Source organism: Anticarsia gemmatalis, chromosome 30 (genome assembly GCF_050436995.1).
Source record: "Anticarsia gemmatalis isolate Benzon Research Colony breed Stoneville strain chromosome 30, ilAntGemm2 primary, whole genome shotgun sequence".
Lineage (NCBI taxonomy): Eukaryota > Metazoa > Arthropoda > Insecta > Lepidoptera > Erebidae > Anticarsia > Anticarsia gemmatalis.
In genome coordinates, this window is record NC_134774.1 from 3,163,530 (window position 1) to 3,168,529 (window position 5,000).

At 49.3% G+C, this 5,000-nt stretch overlaps 2 non-coding genes across 2 annotated transcripts; both read left to right on the forward strand.

The window, feature by feature from the left end:
• The first annotated feature begins 2,015 nt into the window (after window positions 1-2,015).
• On the forward strand, window positions 2,016-3,917 carry LOC142985725 (small subunit ribosomal RNA). Its single transcript, XR_012960271.1, has one exon. It is a non-coding gene; the product is annotated as a small subunit ribosomal RNA (ribosomal RNA).
• A 452-nt stretch (window positions 3,918-4,369) lies between these two features.
• On the forward strand, window positions 4,370-4,526 carry LOC142985702 (5.8S ribosomal RNA). The gene has a single exon (XR_012960249.1). It is a non-coding gene; the product is annotated as a 5.8S ribosomal RNA (ribosomal RNA).
• The last annotated feature ends 474 nt before the right edge of the window (window positions 4,527-5,000 follow it).

Consider the following 5,000-nt stretch of genomic DNA (forward strand, 5'->3'; position numbering starts at 1 on the left):
GAACCAACCGCAGCGAGGTCTCATTGCATTGTTATGACGATGATGAATAATAAATAGCGTTAGTTAACCTCAAATCATTATACATACATACATAATAATAATAATAATAATATAACTCACCTTCATTTATTTTCCCCCGAGTTGTCCGAGTTGAGAGGTTTTCTCGCCCTCAAAGCGTGTGAGGGTGATGAAACTCACCCCAAGCTGAAAACATAAGTTTCGTTGCAACTCTTCTGCCCTCTCGGTGTCACTGAAAATCAGAACAGAACCAGAATCAATGTTTTGCCTTTTTTTTTTTTTTTTTTGGGACTGTGGTACGAAGGGGAACGGCGACGGGGGAGGGGGAGGGGGGGGGGGTGATAAGACCGGGGAGGGGGGGGGGGGTGCTCGCATGCACCCCCTCCTGCAATCAATATACGATCACACAATGACGCACCATAGCACTACCTCTACCCTCCCCCCTCCCCTCCCCTTAATCACCCACCGCCCCCTTGAACTCCTTTGCTCCCCCTCTCCCTCCCCGTCTACCCGCTATCACTGTAATAATACCCTGCCGATCCGACTACTGAAAAAACCCTCCTATATTCAGCAAATTAAGCCCCCCCCCCCCGCTCCCCCCTCCCCTCTTGGCCTGGGGGGGGGTGAGGGGTGAGGCGTCGGAGGTCTGGGTAATTGTGTCATCGACAGGACAAAAACAAAATCCTGCTCGTCGAACACACATATGTATATTATTATGTACACACACACGGCGAAACGCGCAAACCCGACGACACAGACTCTACGATTTGACATATGTGTACAGCGGTGCGATCGTCATTTGTTTCACGACAAACGACGATCGGCGGCGAGTGCGAGCGCGAGATAGAGCTGTTTCACAACATAGAGTCAGTCTCCGTCGTTTGTTGTCTCACTTCGGCGACTCGACTCTGTGTTGTTGACGGGCGGCGGGCGCGCATCATCACGAAAAACACATATATATGCACCCCGAAAGAAAACAAAAAAAAACGGTGTGCATATATATGTGTTATGTGTTATAATCGTCTACGAATTGGACTGTGTGCTAGTGTTGTCATGTGTGTTTCTACTCTACACAGCAACATATGTGCACACACGAAGTAGTTGTACGATTATCACGAGTAGAGAGTGATGTATGTGCTTGACCGCGGCGGAGTGTTTTCGACGCGACGAATAAAATCTTTGCTATAAGAAAACACTCTCTCGACTCTCGTTCGTGTACCGTCCGTGAGTGTGCATTCGTTCGTTCGTTCGTTCGTTCGTTCGTTCGTGCGCCGCCGCTGTGCAGGCTAGGGCGACAACGCGTTCTTATTCGTTGTCCGCTCTATCATAAATATTTATCATCACTCTCGTTTGTTCGATAATAGAGAGTACGAGAAAGAGACGACGCTAGACTTTGCTACCTATGTATATATGTAATAAAGTCGCGTCGTTACAGACAGACAGGACGACTCGACTATCGTCGTCGTCGTCGTCGTCGTTCGTCGTCTCTCGTATTCTCTCGGATAAAACGAGAGAGATAGATGAATCTCTTTAACTGTGTGGGCCGACGGACCGTTGTGTATGCACGAGTCCGTATAGAATCGAAGCGGTCCCGAGAAAAATTATACTTACACCTCTATCTAGCGAGGCATTACTCTATAGACACCGGGCGGAATCGTGATTGTTTCACATCCGTATTGTGTTAAACGTTTTTTTAAATAAAATGTGAACGCGTCTCGGTACGAACGTTCCCAATTGGGGCCACGTCAGTGTGTCCTGAAAATGCAGGCGGGCAGCGGACGTTTGACGTGTTTGAGATACAACCGTTTCAAACGTTCGCCCGTCGGCGACCCCAAACTCTCTATGTGCGCACAACACTACATATAAATATTTATTTACATGTGCGTGTTGTGTGTACGTTTTACAGAGCTCGCCCGTAACGCGTCGGCGTGATCTAGGATCGTCGACGCGCGGGATCGACGGAGTGCGCGCTACGAGCGCGTGTTCTATTCGATAGCTCCCTGGTTGATCCTGCCAGTAGTTATATGCTTGTCTCAAAGATTAAGCCATGCATGTCTCAGTGCAAGCCGTATTAAGGCGATACCGCGAATGGCTCAATATATCAGTTTTGGTTCCTTAGATCTTACTCAGTTACTTGGATAACTGTGGTAATTCTAGAGCTAATACATGCAATCAGAACTCTGACCAGTGATGGGATGAGTGCTTTTATTAGATCAAAACCAATCGACGGAGGGCCCCGCGTCTGAAGTCGTTAATTTTGATGAATCTGGATAACTTTTGCCGATCGCATGGTCCAGTACCGGCGACGCATCTTTCAAATGTCTGCCTTATCAACTTTCGATGGTAGTTTCTGCGACTACCATGGTTGTCACGGGTAACGGGGAATCAGGGTTCGATTCCGGAGAGGGAGCCTGAGAAACGGCTACCACATCCAAGGAAGGCAGCAGGCGCGCAAATTACCCACTCCCGGCACGGGGAGGTAGTGACGAAAAATAACGATACGGGACTCTTACGAGGCCTCGTAATCGGAATGAGTACACTTTAAATATTTTAACGAGGAACAATTGGAGGGCAAGTCTGGTGCCAGCAGCCGCGGTAATTCCAGCTCCAATAGCGTATACTAAAATTGTTGCGGTTAAAAAGCTCGTAGTTGCATTTGTGCGCCGCGCTGTCGGTGCACCGCATCCGCGGTGATACTGACACGTCTGCGGAGCATATCGTCGGTGAGCCGGCGGTAATACGCCGGTTCAATATCAAAATCCTATCGCGGTGCTCTTCGGTGAGTGTCGAGGTGGGCCGACAATTTTACTTTGAACAAATTAGAGTGCTCAAAGCGGGCTCAAAATGCTGCTTGAATATTTCGTGCATGGAATAATAGAATATGATCTCGGTTCTATTTTGTTGGTTTTCAGAACTCCGAGGTAATGATTAATAGGGATAACTGGGGGCATTCGTATTGCGACGTTAGAGGTGAAATTCTTGGATCGTCGCAAGACGAACATCAGCGAAAGCATTTGCCAAAGGTGTTTTCATCAATCAAGAACGAAAGTTAGAGGTTCGAAGGCGATTAGATACCCCCCTAGTTCTAACCGTAAATATGTCATCTAGCGATCCGCCGACGTTACTACAATGGCTCGGCGGGCAGCTTCCGGGAAACCAAAGATTTTGGACTCCGGGGGGAGTATGGTTGCAAAGCTGAAACTTAAAGGAATTGACGGAAGGGCACCACCAGGAGTGGAGCCTGCGGCTTAATTTGACTCAACACGGGAAATCTCACCAGGCCCGGACACCGGAAGGATTGACAGATTAACAGCTCTTTCTTGATTCGGTGGGTGGTGGTGCATGGCCGTTCTTAGTTGGTGGAGCGATTTGTCTGGTTAATTCCGGTAACGAACGAGACTCTAGCCTGCTAAATAGGCGTCGTCATTTAGGTGTGCGTGGCTCCGTCACGCAACTCACTGGCGACGTATTAAAATTCTTCTTAGAGGGACCGGCGGCTTCGAGCCGCACGAGATTGAGCAATAACAGGTCTGTGATGCCCTTAGATGTCCTGGGCCGCACGCGCGCTACACTGAAGGAATCAGCATGTTCTCCCTGGCCTAGAGGCCCGGGCAACCCGCTGAAACTCCTTCGTGCTGGGGATTGGGGTTTGCAATTATCCCCCATAAACGAGGAATTCCTAGTAAGCGCGAGTCATAAGCTCGCGTTGATTACGTCCCTGCCCTTTGTACACACCGCCCGTCGCTACTACCGATTGAATGATTTAGTGAGGTCTTCGGACCGACACGCGGTGGCTTCACGGCCGTCGGCGTTGCTGGGAAGTTGACCAAACTTGATCATTTAGAGGAAGTAAAAGTCGTAACAAGGTTTCCGTAGGGGAACCTGCGGAAGGATCATTAACGTGTTGTCGTTGTTGTCGTCGCGCTGTTTTTGTTGTCGTTGTGCACACACACACACACGATGAACGATGATGGACGATGATGGTGATGATAATATTTATATATCCTAAACACCCAAAACTCAAAAAAGAGACTCTGTTCGACGGTGGGTGGCGCATCTCGCGCCGCCACCCGACGAACGTATCTCGCGTCGCGCTCGTCGTAACTTCAACGTAGACTGGTATACAAATCCGCTACCACGAGTTGATACCTCGACGAGAGCGCTCGTCAATCGAACGCACATAACGAGAACACGCGAGAGCGTCATTGTTGCGGTAGGCGCGCTTGTATCGTGTGTCGTGTATCGTTATACCACAAACATAATATATGTATGTACATACATATGTAACATTTGTAACTTGTAACATTTAACACACACAATATTATCCATGCGGTAGTGGTGTAAAAACTATTACCCTGGACGGTGGATCACTTGGCTCGCGGGTCGATGAAGAACGCAGTTAACTGCGCGTCATAGTGTGAACTGCAGGACACATTTGAACATCGACATTTCGAACGCACATTGCGGTCCGTGGAGACACATCCAGGACCACTCCTGTCTGAGGGCCGGCTGTATAAAATACAAATGCCACATTGCGCCCTTACGGGGGCGCACATGACGGTTCATTGTGACGTCGACTAATAGTCCTCGTCCCAATGTCCGTTTAAATATCAACGATGAACCACACACGTGTCGATTGTGATGATGATCATGCGACGACGTTTACACAAACGTTGTCGAACGACCGGCGGTGTGCCGCCTGCGGACAGTGCATGATATGCGAAATATCTCATATCGCGCACATATACGCTAGCGGCGCGCTCGACTCTTCGAAATACTTTTGCCGCATGGCGGTGTATGTATAGAGAGGGTTGAGCGTGTGTGTACGCACGCACCGTGTTATGTGTCGTGAGTGATTTAATATCGTCGCGATCTTCGCGCAATACACACAGTAGGCGGACTCGACGTCCGAAGAGCGCATCGACGCCGTCGTCGTTCCTCCGGGACGGTTGCGTCGTCGTAACGCTGACGGATATCGCGTC